The sequence below is a fragment of the Sminthopsis crassicaudata genome, chromosome 1 (genome assembly GCF_048593235.1).
Source record: "Sminthopsis crassicaudata isolate SCR6 chromosome 1, ASM4859323v1, whole genome shotgun sequence".
NCBI lineage: Eukaryota > Metazoa > Chordata > Mammalia > Dasyuromorphia > Dasyuridae > Sminthopsis > Sminthopsis crassicaudata.
In genome coordinates this window covers 83,682,361-83,698,210 of record NC_133617.1, presented here as the reverse complement: position 1 = coordinate 83,698,210, position 15,850 = coordinate 83,682,361, and the positions used below count along the sequence as shown (strand labels likewise).

The 15,850-nt window shown below is 39.6% G+C and overlaps 1 protein-coding gene across 4 annotated transcripts in view; it reads left to right on the top strand.

Moving 5' to 3' along the window:
- PTP4A3 (protein tyrosine phosphatase 4A3) overlaps positions 1 to 15,850 on the top strand; it is a 213,327-nt gene that overhangs the window by 63,173 nt on the left and 134,304 nt on the right. Inside the window, exon 1 of one of the 4 annotated variants that reach the window (XM_074264607.1) lies at positions 10,255 to 10,379. The exons of 2 other annotated variants lie outside the window; for them this stretch is intronic. The gene's annotated coding sequence lies outside the window, so the exon portion shown is untranslated. Of the gene's footprint in view, positions 1 to 10,254; positions 10,380 to 15,850 lie in introns of those variants that run through there. One more of the 4 variants, XM_074264656.1, reaches the window with a different exon arrangement.

Sequence of the window (15,850 nt, the reverse complement as noted above, 5' to 3'; positions counted from 1 at the left end):
ATTCAAATGAGATATTTGTAAAGCACCTCTCACAGTACCTATTATATAGTAGGTGCTTAATAAATGCATATTTCCTTCCTTCTGTCACACTAATCAACCTTTCTTCCTCCTCCCTTTCCATTTTCCTTCATTTCCAGGGCCCCTATTTTGAACTTGAGACTAGGGAACTTTCATAGTTTAATGGGCACAGAACAATATAATGAAAGTCAGAATGTAAATAATGGGTGATTAAAAGGCATAGAGTCTGAAAGACAACTCACTCACCTGAGCTAGGGTAGCAAGGGAGACTTCATGGAAGACAGATCCTTTCAAGTAGATCTCAATGATTTGAATAGGGGAAGATGAAATGTGGAAGGGTTTTAGAGACCTAGGGAAGGGCATAATTCAGTGTGTGAATAGCACAGGGCATGGTCTGGGGATGGAGGGGTCAATCCTTTCAATCACTTTTCCCCAGCAGATCTTTTGGAAGGAATAAATCTAAAAGGTGGGCTGGGGTCAGATTGTGGTAAACCTGAGGATCTTATTCTTTAGACATTGGGTAGTCATGGCAAAATCTTGACCAGGAATTGGCTGTCATTATAATTGTGCATCTTTCAGAGTATGTGAATATGTATATCATTTTGCTTTTGCTTTTTGTTAAAATGTGATTCCTCTATGACCCTACTCCTTTCCTTGAGTATTCCTTATTTTTTCTGTGCCAGTTTCTCTACATTGTTCTGTTAGCGAAAGCAGCTACTACCTTTGCCAAGATAAGTATGAACTACTCTTGCTTCCTGAGTATTCTAGGTGTGGTTTGTGCTCAAGGGTTCAGGGAAACTTCGTAGAATCTTAGAATCTTAGAGACAAAGAGTCTCAGAATTTAAGGGTGTCAGTTTCAGTCATAGAACCATAGAATCATGGGAGTCTCTGAATCTTACCCCAAAGTACTGGAACAGAGTTGGAAGGGACCCCTCATATCTCCAGCTCCCATTTCACACCTGGTAGTGGGGGAGTAACTATAATGGGTGGATGGGAGACAGAGACAGAGAGAAAGAAACAGAGAAAATGTAGTTTAAAGCGATAGAACAAATACACCAAAGGGAGGAGCCTTGAAAGCTCAGCCCATAGCATTATGGGTAATCCAAGTAGCTACCAGATAATCTCACAGTTCTCTCTCTTCTTCCTCTCCCCACAAATCTCTGTCTCTTACTCTAGCCCCATCAAATGTTATTACTGTTCAGTCATTTTTCAATAATATCTGACTTTTTGCTGTATTGTTATTTATTCCCTTCCCCCTGTGTGTGCTCCCCAGGATTCTGCCTCATACCCCTTTTTCTTTTCTTATTCCTCAGTTCTCTCCTCACCTGTGATTTCTGTGTTGATGACTGCTTGCCATCTTAGTCTTTTTCCTGAGCTCCATTCCTGGATTACCAGTTGCCTATTGAAAATTTACAATCAAATATCCTGTTGGTCTCAAACTCATTATGTTCAAAATTAAACTCATTATCTTTCCCTTGAGCCCACCCTTCCGATCATGATTATGTCAAGGGGACATTGCCATTGTCCATTCTGTGACATCTTCACCTTGCTCTCCCTTACCTGGTATATTCAGTCAGTGGCCAAGCCTTGCCAGCCATTCCTTCAAAGTAACAGTCATCTCTCTTTGCTCAGCCACCCACACCCCCTAATTCCTATCCTTCCTTACCTCTCACTTTTCACTTACCTAACTGATCTCCGTCTATCAGGTTTCTTCCTTCTTCTGGCCATCATCCCCCCATATTCTAGAAGCTCAGGTGTGACCATGTCACTTTCCTACCCACAAAACTCCAGAACTTCCCTCTTGGGTCATACAGAAACTCCTTTGTCGAACATTTACGGTTGGCTCACAACCTGGCTCATTCCAGCTTTCTTATGAATTGCTTCCCCTCATGGTCTTTATAGTCTAAGCTAGACTCCTGCCTTTTTTGTATAAACTCTCTTATGACTGGAGCTCTTTTCTTTTCACCTTCATTTTATAAAAATCCCCAGTTTCTTTTTTTTTAATATTTTAATAGTTTTTATTTAGCAGATATATGCATGAGTAATTTTACAACATTGACAATTGCCACACCTTTTGTCCTAATTTTTCCCCTCCTTCTCCCCCCCCTGCCAGAAGGCAGGTTGACCAATACATGTTAAATATGTTAGAGTATAATCCAGTTTCTTTCAAAGCCCACCTTTATTAAACTCAACCCAAGGATCATTCCTTGTTCCTGATCATCTCTCTCCCCTGTAATTACTAGTTCCTTTTTCCTCATGTTACCTTGGATTTATGTGGTATGTCCTCATCTGTACATGTTGCCAGGTCTTTCTTTGAGTACAGATTTTGGTCAGTTTTTATCTTTGTAGTCCCAGTGCCTTGCATAGTACCTGATAAGCTTATACAGATGCTCATTAAATGCTCGGTAATTAAATAAAGTACTTTGCTCATAATTATCCAGTTAATAAATGTCTATGGCAAATTTTGAACTCATAACTTCCCTGCCTCCAAGTCTAGTCATGTTTGCATTTATTCCAATCTGTTTCTTCCTTTATATATCTAGAATGTTTCCTTAGATGGTTTATGAAGGCACTTTTATGAAAGTATAGTTTCATTTTTTTATGTAAATGGGACAAATTTTGCAAACTTTCCTAGATTTAAACTTGTGCAGTATTGACCTACAAATTCATTTATTCTATTTGTTGCACATATATGTATGTTCATGTATTCTGTATTTATGCATCTACATCAAATGCAACATTGACTTATAAACACATTCACTCTATTTGTTGCACATATATATGTTCATGTCTCCCATATTTATGTGTATGCATCAAATGCGGATGAGCACATATGTCTGCATGTGCAAGTCTGTCTAGTTAGGTGCATGGGTGTGTGTATTTGTTCATTTTTGTCCCTTCCTGTGTGTGTACTTGATTATATAAATGTGCATTTGTTTTTCATGGGAGTGCAAAACTTAGTTCTGTGTTTTCTGAAGCCTTGAAAATGTCCATGGCAATAAAACCCAGGACTGCCCTTGGGCCCCTTCTTCTCCCTCCACGGCAATCCCCTGAGAGGACTAAGAGAAGCACGTAGGCTGCCCACTGGCTCTGAGCATCAGAGAGAGTTCCCAGGAAGGAGGGAAACAGTCCCAGCTGGGGAGGACTGGAATCCTTTGCCCTTGACCCTGGCCCCTGGCAGAGGCCGAAGGCTGTTGGTAATTCCTACCCATCTCCAGGGACTTTCATAAACTCTCTTCCCTCTCACCCCCTCCTCTAGGTCAGGGATCCGCTTCCTGTGTCTGTCTGGTTCTGGGACGAGTTAGGAAAACTGTGGTTTTGCCTTCCTGTCCCAAGCCCCTGAGACATTCTCCAGCCATCTGAGAAAGTACCAGGGGGAAGTAGAGAGAGGGCTGATCATGGCTTGGCAGGAGGTGAAGGCATTTTACTCAGACATTTTCATAAAGAAACTTAGAGCTTGCTTCAGAATAGAATTTCAGAGCTTAAAGAATCCATAGACACATCTAGTCCATTTCCTTCCTTCCTTCCCTTCCTTCCTTCCTTCCTTCCTTCCTTCCCTTCCTTCCTTCCTTCCTTCCTTCCTTCCTTCCTTCCTTCCTTCCTTCCTTCCTTCCTTCCTTCCTTCCTTCCTTCCTTCCTTCCTTCCTTCCTTCCTTCCATCCATCCATCCAAAAATTGAGGTTTGGGGAGGCAAAAGTAACTTATACATAGTAAGTCAGGGACAGAGCTGAGACTAAAATTCAGGCTCCATCACCTTGGTGGAAGCTGCAGAGCAGAGAGTTTGCATGTATGTTTGTGTCTGCTCCCTTCCTTGACATTAAATGGAGATTACTCCTTTTTTAGCTCATTCAATAGGAGTACTTACATAGGTTAGCCTATGAGAAAGAAGCAGCAAAAGACAAACTGGGCCTTGCATTCAAAGCTCTCCTGTTCTGCTTATCAGGGCTAGACTTATGTAGAGAGGGCAATAAGAGAGAAATAAACAAGATAGTGTATAAATAATAAACCAAGCGTTCTTAATCCTTTTTTAACCACCCCTTAGGTGATCTGGTCAAGCCTCTGGACTCTTTCTCGGGATTATGTTTTTAAATTCATAAAACAAAATACATAGACTTCCAGAGAAAACTAATTTTCTTTTTTATATAATCAGAGGATTGGATTCAAAATCTAAAACTATTTCCAGCTTTACTATTCTATGTTTGATATTCTAAGGTCCTTTCAGGTTCTAAAATTTGTTCTAAGGTTCCTTCTAGCTCTTATATTCTCTGCATTGTTCTTGACATTTCATGATCTTTGTATCACTTTCAGCTGCTCTCTGTCTATCTCTGTCTCTCCCTACACACACACACACACACACACACACACACACACACACACACACACACACACACACACACACCATCCTATTTGTGTCTAATGGTAGCTGTCACTGACATTCTATTTTTTATGTTCTAAGATTTTTTTCTACCTCTGATGTTCTGTCTTCTGTGTTCAAAAATTCCTTCCAGCACTGATATCCTATCTTCTGTGTTCTAACGTTTCTTCTAGCTTTGGCATTTCGTGTGTCTCAGAAGGTACTAATATACCTAGAAGAGACTCTGAAGACAAAAAAATTTAGCTTTTGGCTAAATAGTGTCAGCTTAATGATTTAGACTGATGAGGGAGAATACTTTTGAGCTCACCTAAAAGCAAAGTCATTTTTATTACTTATCAAAACATACATTAACTACCACTGGATCCATCCATCTTTCCCAGTTGCTGGGCACAATGTCCTAGACATAGTAAGTGCTTAATTAGTGTTTGTTGAATGAAAGGAAAAAAATGATTCTCTAAGTTAAACTTGCCTTGTTTCTCCTTTCCCCCTCTAGTTTACATTTCTTACTAGCTAAATTATTTTTCAGTGACCCAAGGATAATATTGCCCAGTATTCTAGATTCCCAGAAATTCTAAATGGTAATAGATCCTTCAGTTTTCTTTAGGCCATTCTCATTTTCAGAGTACTTTCCCTGGACTTGCACAATAGCCTTGTGGGGCAGGATAGAGACTATTTTACTCTTTTACAGAGAAGGAAACTGAGACTAAGTGATTTACTTCAGGTCACCCACCAGGTCAGGGGCAAACTAAGACTTGATCTTTGATCTTCTTGCGGAAAGGTCTAGTGTTCTTCCCACTCACCTTTGTTGCCTTTTAAATGAGCAGGGCCAGACATCTGAGCTTTGATTTAATTTCTGGTTTGTAGCCTGCTTGCCCAGAATTTTCCAGGTAGTTCTCATTACAAGAACCAGTTGGGGTGACTGGGTAGGAGGAGGGAGAGATCTTGGAAATCTCAAGGCCCCATATTTCAGACCTCTTAGTGCCAGGGTATACAAAAATAGCTCTTGCTTTCTGCTGTTCTGGCTTGGCACAACGGGCTGCCTTGGGAAGGCCTACGTGCTGGCCCTCATTGGAGGCAAATTGGTTTTGAAGGGAGATGAGGCTATTTTAGACACAGCCTCTCTGGTCTGGGCCAAGACTGATTTTCTTCAACATGGATAGGTCTCTCCCTGGGGAAGGGACTACCTCTAGAGTGCCCTGAAAATTTGAACTTCTGGGTCATGGTACCCCAGATTGCATCATTCTTCTGTCATTTCTCCCCGGAGCTGCCCTTTACCCCATCCTGCGGAAGACTTTAGACCTGACCTTCTAAATCAGGAATTCTTAACTTTTTTGTGTTTGTTGTGGCAGTCTGGTGAATCAGCCTGTAGAGCCTTTATCAAGATAATGTTTTAAAATGTATAAAATAAGATATAACAGGATTGCAAAAGAAAATGATTATATTGGAATGCTATTATTAAAATTAAAAAAGCCAACAAATTCATAGAACCCAGATTAAAAATCTTTGCTTGGAAATTCATTTAGGACTTCTCCAACTGCATGAAAATTCAAACTCACAATGTTGAAAACTAAAAATGTATGTATTTTACCTTAAACCCATTCTTCTTTACTTAATTGTAGTAGGCAGAATGGTACAAGTAAGAGAGGGCTGGTTTTATAGGCCAAGGGGCTGGATTCAACAGAGATTCTCCCTTCCTCCCTGTGGCTTTTAGGCATATTAGTACCCTTCTGATACACAAAATGTCAGAGCTCCTAGGAACCTTAGAACATAGAAGTTGAAAGGACACTTTCATGTCAGAGGTTGAAAGTGATCTTAGGACAAAGAACATGTCACATTTGTGACTGGGCAATTCACTTAACCAATCATTTTAGGACTCAAGTTTCCTTTTCTGTAAGATGGGGAGGAAGTTGGAGTAGATGATCTTTAAAGGTCTTTCCAGCTCCAACTTCCCTGATCTTTGGAAGTCTTCCAGCTTCCAGTCTTTCCCCATTTTAATCCATTCTTTGCATGTTGCTTACTTATTTTCCTTATGCACAAATATGATGGTATTCCTCGTCTGCTCAGAACCATTCTGTATTTCCCTTTGGCTACTGAAAAAACTTCTAAAACTTCTGACATTTGATGTTCTCTGTTCTAAGATTCCTCCTAGATTTGACATTTGATGCTTTATATTCTAGGATTCTCTGCTTGGTATTCAAAGACCAAAATCTGGTTTTGCATTTCCATGTGACTCTTTGTTCTTTCCCTTTACATTCTCCTTCCTAAGCCTCATTGTACATGGAGGTGATCCTTGATTCTTAAAGGTTATTAAAGGAGGGAAGCTTGATCAAGTATTACAAGTTAGAAGGAAAGTCTGTGACAGACTGTCTGTTCTCTGAAGAGCAGCCAATGTAGCATCATCAGCTGGACAAAAGGAATGAAATAAAGTTCAGAAAGTTTGGAATCCACATTAATACCAATGAAATCATGGATCCTTGGAACTTTTGTGTCTGTGTGTGTGTGAATGGCCAACAGGTACAACAGAAAGGATCCCGCTCTCGGCTTCTGAAGACCTGAATTATATACTTTTCCCTTATCTCCCTATATTATTGGGACCTGGTTTCTACTTCTGTACAATGAGGAGGTCAAACTAGATCAGGGGTTCTTAAGCTGAGGCCTTGCAGAGATTTGGAGGGTCTTTCAAAACCTTGCATCTTTATTTTCCCTAACCTCTAACTGAAATTTAGCATTTTGTTGCAATTACGAAATTTAAAAAATGTTATGTGAAGGATGTCCAAAAGATTCACCAAATAGACATAAGGATCTGTGGAGATCAAAAAAGTTAAGAACCCCTGGGTTAGAAGAATGCTCAAGTCTTTTCCAGCTCTGACCTTGTATTTTCTTTGATTTAAGTTCTCATCTCTCTTCAAAGGAGTAGGCAATTGGGGCCAGTTGGGGCCAGAACAATGACTCCTTGCTGATCCAGGCTAATTGCAGACCCCATGCACCCTCTTGCTTCTCTCTAATGAGGCTTTGCTTTGGGAACTCTTTGACTTCTGAGCGCTGCCCTTGATGTGGTCAGCCCTCACCGGGTGTTTAATCCCTTAGGCAGAATTGGGAAGTTGCGTGAAGTTTTCTTGGATTTGAAAATGGAATTGGGCTAGGAGTTAGTAGACTTGGGATTGAATCCTAAAGCTGGCATTTAATAACTGTCTGACTCTGGACAAGTTACTTTACTTAACTTTGTTTTTCTCATCTGTAAAATGGGAATGAAAATACAAATGCTTACCTTCTTTACAGGAAAGTGAGAAAAGTACTGGGTAAACTTTCAATTTAATCTCAGATTTCTTCCTTTTAGCATTTACCTTTCCCTAGGTATGCAGAGTTGAGGACTCCCTAAGGGCACGTATACTACTCTTCATTTCTCTTTCCTAAGAAGGACAAGCTCTTGAAGCCATGTTACTTCCAAGATTCTGGTACCTTCTCTTCTCCCTGTTTTCTTCTCAGGATACTAGACATTCTTCAGTATTGAGTTCAAGTCCTACTTCCTCAGGAAGCCTTCCTTGATTATACTAATCCGAAGTCAGTATTTACTTCTGACACAGTGTAAATATGAGTGTTGAGCTGGAAATTTGAAGTTCTAGGTGGGAATTCTACCTTTTTTCTTTCTGAACATTAGAAAGCCATTTCACTTGCCTAAGCTTTTTTTTTTTCATTTGTAAAAGAATAAAAATAATGATAATACATGACTCCCAATGCTGTGAGATTGTTGTAACAAAGCGCTGTGGAAATGTGAACTGTTGTTATTAATACTATTTTCCACGACATTCTATTTTTAACAGTCTATAAGACTCAAGTAGAAGAGACTTTATGACATAAAATGCCATATTTTGGAAGGGACCTTCAAATGTAGAATCTTTGAACCTAGGATAGCAAGGCAATTTAATTTCTCAGTTATCACATTGGTGGTGGAATGAGATCTATGACTTGAATGTGACTGACAAAAAGATCTGCCTTATTCCAGAAAATCAAGACAGATAAATGGTTATAAGAGGATAGAATACATTCTATGCAGACTTTTATTCTGAGCAGTGGAGAGGAACTGGATTTGGAATGATGGCAGCCTGGAGGAGGCATTAGCCATGCTATCTTTTTGAGATTGAGAAAGTGAGAAAAGTTAACACTTAATCTAAATAAACAACCTAGACCTTGAGTGAGCAGATTTTTGAAGGGTTCATGAGAAAGAGAAGATAGGATTCCATGGACCAATAAAAATCTGGCTGGTTGTGGGAGTACATATTTTATATTTTGCAGGTGAGAAAACAGACTGAAGTGACATTCAAGGTTATACAAGTAATATGTGACAAAGCTAGAATTTGAACCCACACCCCGATTCCAAATCCATCAGTCTTTTCAGCCTTTTTACACTTTACTCTTCTCCATATTTTCTGTGATTCATTTCCATTACCCCCTTGTTGTTCCATCTCATGACTGTGCATTTTTATTGCCTTTCTTCTGACATCATCTGTATATATTTTGATTGTACATCATTGTTTGCTTATGGCCTCACCTATGAACCGTGAACTCCTTGAATACAGGACTGTTTTTGTCTTTCTTATTCCTCAGTGCTTAACAAAGTGGGCACATGATTCATAAATGTTGACTTGACAACTTGACCCCTTGATTTTTGTCCATCTTGTTCACTCTCAGTAGATCCCATCTCTTCTAGGAAGCTTTCCTTGACCACTGCAGCTGACACTGCTCTCTCTCACCTGAATTCCCATAGTCTTTTCCAAGTGAGAATTTGGTTCCATACTTTTAACCTCCATGCCTCAGGTTCTCCATTTAAATGGGGAGGAAATTATCCTTATCCTTCCTAGTTTTGTGGGGCTGTTGTGTGGGTCAAACTAGGCAGCACATGAAAACGCACTGGGAAAGCTTAAAATGTTAATTATGAGAAGCAATGTACTGTGGTAGAAAGGGCACTTGATTAGTAGTAACCGAATTCTGCTTACCAGCTTTGTGACAAGTGTTGAAGGCACTAAATTTAATTCAGTTTTCTCATCTTTAAAATGAGGTTAATTCAGCAAACATTTATTAAGTGTCTACTATGTGTGCAGAATACTATGATAGCCATTTGGGACAGAGGCAAGTTTAGATCAAACTGGGTTCCTGCCTTCTTGAAGCTCACAATTGAACAGAGGCATTTGGCTGCCATATATGTTAACTATAATATATGAAATCTCAATGGATAGAGCAGAGGCCTAGAGTCAGGAACATTCGAGTTTAAATCCAGCCTTCAATACTTACTAGCTGTGTGACCTTGGGGCAAGTTACTTAACCCTGTGTGCCTTGGTTTCCTCATCTGTAAAATGAATTGGAAAAGGAAATAGAAAAGCATTCTAGTATCTTTGCTAAGAAAAACCTTCAATGGAGTCACAAAAAAATCAGAAGCTATTGAAATGACTGAACAATAACAAATATAAATGAATACATAACTGGTACCGGACATGATAGTACATGATTGTAATTCCTGATGCCATGAGGCTGCTAGATCAGTAGGGCTCCAAATGAATGGGTTTCTGTACAAGGGAAGATTCAAAGATAGTGAGCCCCTATTACTGGGGGCCAACAGGCTGCTCAGGTAGGGGCAAACCAGTCCAGGTCATAAATGGAATCTTAATTCAGTTTTTAAAAAAATTCAGTTTGTTGCTGATCAATAGTAGGGATGGGTCTTTGAGGGGCAACTATACGTCTAGCCTGGGAAAAACAGGAAGACCCAGTGTGAGTGTAAAAGAAAACAAGGCAAAACCAAACATAGCAAGGCTAAATGATAGGCCTATTCCAGAGGTGTTGACAAAGTGCTTTGTGAGGTCGTTACTGACTTCAGGGTCAGAAGGGGCTATGTGGAAGAGATAGCCATTGTGCTCAGCTCTAAAAGAATGGATGAGAAATTCTGTGGACAAAGATGGAGCATGGCCACAGGGTAGAGGCAAGAGATTGTTGGGTATGTTGGGGAATGGAATCAGATGGGATAATATGTGGCAGGTAATTTGCAAATCTGAAAATGCTGTAGAATTGTTAAGAGTTATTATTTTCAGTTCTCTGGTTCTATTTGAGAGTGCTTGAGGGTGGGGTGGGGAGGGAAGATAAAATGAAGCAGGATTGAAAAGATTGAATGGTACCAGAATATAGCAGCCCTTAAATGCCAGGGAAAGGAATTCAGGTTTTACTTGATAAGTGGTCATTGACAATTTTTATTCGGGAGGATTCATACCCCTAGGTTTTGGAGCAACAGTGAAAAAGGATGAGTTTGGGGAGAGAAGGAGACAGCAGACAGACTTTCTGTTTTGGATTATACTGTAGTTCTGATAGGTGACGATAAGGAATTGTGGTAAGATGATAATGGAAATAGCCAGATGGGGATTTTGAACCTATCAAGTGTTCTGCAGGTGCTTTATCCTTCTCTATATAATTTTTAGTGAACAGCCCCTGGGAGTGCTGAGTAAATATTTGTTGTCTACCCTTGATGTCAGTAGATCTGCTATGGACTGTCCTCATCTAGCCAGGTAGCAACATCCATTCCAACCATTCTCCCACCTTACTACCCCCCCTCAAACAAGATGCTTTCCTAGCATTTCTACTGGGATGCACTAAAGATTGACTTTCATTGTGGAGGAAATTTAAGGACTGACTGGTTGTGGAGGAAATTCAATGGCTAACTAGATTGAGGTCTAGATTCATTTAGTGTGTCTCTCATCACAAGGTTCTCAAGGTTCTGAATAAGTTCTCCAATGAATAATAACTGTATAATTAATAATAATGCCTCCCCTTTATACATAGCAATTAACGTTTCTGTAACATTTAAGGTTCACAGAATGTAAGCTCTTTGAAGACCCGGTCTTATATATTTATATCTGCAGCAGCTGGGGATACAAAGTGTCTGGGTCTAAAACACTTAAATACTTTTTCATTGATTGAACTCTAACTTTCCTCACAACTTTATAAGACAGGTGCTACAATTATCTTCATCTTTACTTACCATGAAATTGAGAGTTAGAGATGACAGCTAAATTTCTGAAGTTAGTCAAGTTTTAAAAATAGGATTTGAGCATAGATTCCTGATTCCCAAGTTCATCCCTACAATATACTATGTTGTTTTATAGTTTACAAAAGATTGCATCCTCTAACTTTCCAATAATCCTATAGTGGGAAGCTTCATAATTAGTGAGATAAGGGTTTCCTGTCTTGCTTCTGGCATATACTAGGTGTGGGACTCTAGATACTTTACTTACCTTCTCATTGTCCTGGGGATACAATTCAAAATTGCTCATCTGTGTTGGTAGAGGGGGGTCTCTCCCAGAAAGATCCAGTCACTGATAAAATCAGGGGATTCACCAACATTTCTTTCCCCCTCTCCCTTTAAAGATCCCCTAAAACCTCAGAGCAGAATATTCTTATTCTTATTTTATGGATTAGGAAACTGAAAGCCACAGAGCTAGTGGGGATTTGACTGTAGATTTTCTTACTCTGAATTGATGACTGTCTTCCACCAGTTGACAAGGTTTTCCTGAGCCTTTTGCCTTTGGTGAAATAGCTTCTATATACCTTCTATATCTACACTCAAGGAGGTAATAATCCACTTAATTCCATAATGTGAAGTAGCTAGCATGTGTAGGGTCTAATAAACAGGTACTAGAGTTAGGGATATATGGATCATGTGGAGAAAACTTCCTTTTTAGAGCTAACAGTTTTACTAAAGAAACAAAATACTTGTGTGTAAGAAGGTGAACAACAACACCTGCCATTTTTGGACAGGGAATTGCTGTAGTAAAAATTGCTATGGAGCTGGGAATCTGGTTGCCTGGGTTCCGATTTCAGTGATGCTACTGACTGACTTGCTGTGTATGAGTTTGAGTCTGTCACTAAGTTTCTTTGAGCCTCAGTTTACCTTCTTTGTAAAATAAAGGAAGGTAGCCTCTGTGACCTTTAGTCATACATCTCTTTAGGTCCTTACCCAACTAGCATTTTGGGCTCTGAGACCTCTTTCAGCACCACCATTCTGTATTCCACCATTCTTTGGTCAAAGATCCATTTCAGCTCTGATATTCTGCTATTACCTGGCACGTTCAAAGATTGGTGCAGATGGCAAAGACCTAGATTGAACAGGAAAGATTTTTAGTCTTCCTTCTTCAATCTGTTCTCCACATAGATGCCCAAGAGATAGATTCCTAAAGCACATGTCAGACAGGGTTTCTTCTCTGCTCAAGAAACTTCAGTCACTCTCTATTATTCTAGTGTCAAATACAAACTCCTCTGGTATTTACAGCCCTTCTTAGCCTGGCTCTATTCTCCTTCTCTAGCTGTGTGTTTATTTGTGTGTGTGTGTGTGTATTTATAAATATATACATGTAAAATACATAATAGGAAATTATATAATATAAATTATATAACATCATAATAAATGACATGATATAAGAATAACATAAAGGGAAATAATATACAGGGAAATTTAATATGTGTGTGTATATATATATATATATATATACTTATATATGCATATAACACATTTCTCTCTCTCTGAAATTTGTTTTCATGTTTTTTGGCTGATTTTGTTGTTGCTCCATATCTTTAGCTCATTATCTCCCATCTTTGTGTTTTTCTACATCCTTCATTTTCAAAGAAGACTGATGACCTCACAAGGGTGATGTCTTGACTTGCACGTGAATGGGAATTGAGTGAGGCAGAGCTTGGCAAAGTTATCAGCTTCTCTTTCTCTTCCAGAGTCATCGAAATCCGAGGATAAGATAGGTCAAAGTGCTTGGTCTTTAATGGCCCCCAGCCCAGTCCCTATGGCTCATTGTTTAGCTTGTGATGGCTTAGAATGCGCCTTTCTACTTAGGCTTTCTCCTATCTCTGGAATACATTTCTTCCTCATCTCAGCCTATTGGAATACCAATTTTTTTCCAAATCTCCCTTTAACCCTTCCATCTACTAGTACCTCTCCCTTTCCTTTCTCCTCCTCAGTTACCTAGGATATATACTGAATATATTCTTCTATTGGCTACATGTTGATTCCCTGGTAGGCTAAACTTCAAGACTGAGATTTTCATTTTTTTCCTACTTTGTCTTTCCTGAACTTAGCAGGGTATCTGGAACATATTAGGTGCTTTATAAATGCTTGATTGGTTGAAGAAAGAGGAGCTAGCAGTGCTGATGCCATAGTCTCTTTTCTGGTTGGTTCACGGTCTCAGGTGCTTCTGAGTTCTTAGTCTGGAAGGCTGTGCAGATTTGAGCATGTCTCCCCCTCCCCCTTGGGGAGGGGAGGGGGCGGCTGAGCCACTGAGGCTCCTGCCTGGGCTCGCCTGTGTTGAAATGCTGCCTCATCATGACTTCCATCTCTGAGGGAGGCCAGAGGGCCATGCCCTTCAATCAAGCTGCTCCAGATCTATTTAGGGAGTCAGGCACCTGGAGAATTTCCCTGGAGCACCTGAGAGCTCCACCCTACTCCTCCCCCCTTCTCCCATCCCTAGAGCCCCACATTCAGTCTTTTGAGTATTGGTTTGGTCCAGGTTTCCTGAGCTCTGTGTAGCTTATCACTAGCACTCCCTCTCATGCTTCCAGAAAGCAAAATTGGGACTAAGGGGAGTGTGGAAGAATTGGAGAGACACAGATTTAGATTGGTCTAAGGAAAAACTTTCTCTTTACCAGAAGTGTTCCCAAGGGGAATGGGCTGCCCTAACAGGTAGTGTGCTATCATTGGAAGTCTTCAAGAAAGATCTGCATGAACACTAGTTGGAGACATTTATTTTTGTTCACATACAGGTTGTATTGGATGACTTTCATGGCCCTTTCCAACTTTAAGATTCTGGGATTTCCTGTTTATCTGTTAATAAGGAAAATAGTTAATATTTTAAAGTGCTTTAAGATTTGCCTCTTGTCCAGAGATCTTCCCCAAGTTGAGAGTTATCCTTTGCTTGGTGCTCTCTTTGCATTTCTGGCCTCAAGCTTCTTGGGGTCAAACAGACACAGGTGACCTATGCACCTGAATTCATAGTGTATACCTTTGAGTCTTTCAGGAGATTGAGGCTTTGTGGACTTGAATTTCTTATATGTATTATTTCCTTGTGTAATTCATAAGTAGAAATAACTACAGTCATTGCTGGAATATTTTAAGTTTTCCCAATTTATTTCTTTAGGGCAATTTTCCTCTAATGCTCACTATTTTGTGACCTTTATGACTCAGTTACTTTCCTGTGCCTCAGTTTCCTCATCTATAAAATGAAGGACTTGGAGTAGTTGGACTAAGATCCCTTACAGCTTTGTGATCGTACGAACTGTAATATAGGGAGAAAGTGCAAGGTTCTTGACACTTTTGTGGTTCAGTGATCACACGTATGATTTCTCTTTCAAGTGGTGAAAATGGAAAAGGAATCCATACCTTCTCATTATTATCATGTAGAATGACCTTGGGGTCTCATAAATTTTTCTTAAGGATCCCCACTGAGTATGGGAAAGCCTTTCTTAGCCCTCTTGACATTACATGGATATTGATCAAGCTCAAAAGCTTTCCATCAGTGATCCCTCCACCTTTTCTCATAACCTGCCTTCCTCTTTTACACATTTGCTCTTCTCTTGGATAACATCATTCATGTGATCTCTTTGATAATATGTTGCACCCCATTCAGTCACCTTGCTTTGCTATTGCCCTTTGGAGAATCTGCCTGATACTTTCAAGACTGACTTGAAGCCATGTAGAATTATTGGAAGAATGTTACTGTTAAAAAGATGGACCTTTGTATCTGGCAGCAGCTTGGAGCCATGAGAACTGTCTTTTTAAGAATTCTTTTTTATTGTGACTTCAGCAATCATCAACAATGATGGTTGCAGCAGGCAGAGTTCTGGGTGGGGAGTCAGGAAGAGTTGAGTTCAAATCCAGTCTTAGATATTTATTAGCTATGTGATCATGGAGAAGGCAGTTACCTTTTTTTGCCTTAGTTTCCTCATCTATAGAAGTAATAAACTCCCAGGGTGGTTGTGAGGATCAAATGACATAATAATCATTAAGTGCTTAGTACACTACCTCACACTTAGCAAGTGCTATAAAAATTCTAGTTATCATTAAGATTATAAAGAATTACGAATTATAGCTGTATGGGCATGTAGGTAGTTAAGTGGGTATAGTACCAGGCTCAGAATCTGCTGTGTGAGCCTGGACAAATCACTTAGCCTGTTTGCCTCAGTTTCCTGGAAAATGAGCTAGAGAAGGAAATAGAAAACCACTCCAGTGTCTTTGCCAAGAAAACCCCAAATGAGGTCATGAAGAATTGGATTCGAATGAAATGACTAAAAACAACTTGAATGACAACATGCTTAATAAAATAATTAAGCAATAACAAGAAGTTTTTTGACCCTTTCTGTAAATTCTCTCTCTTCCCTCTGTGCATCTTTTAAAATGTTTTATTGATGCTTTTTTCC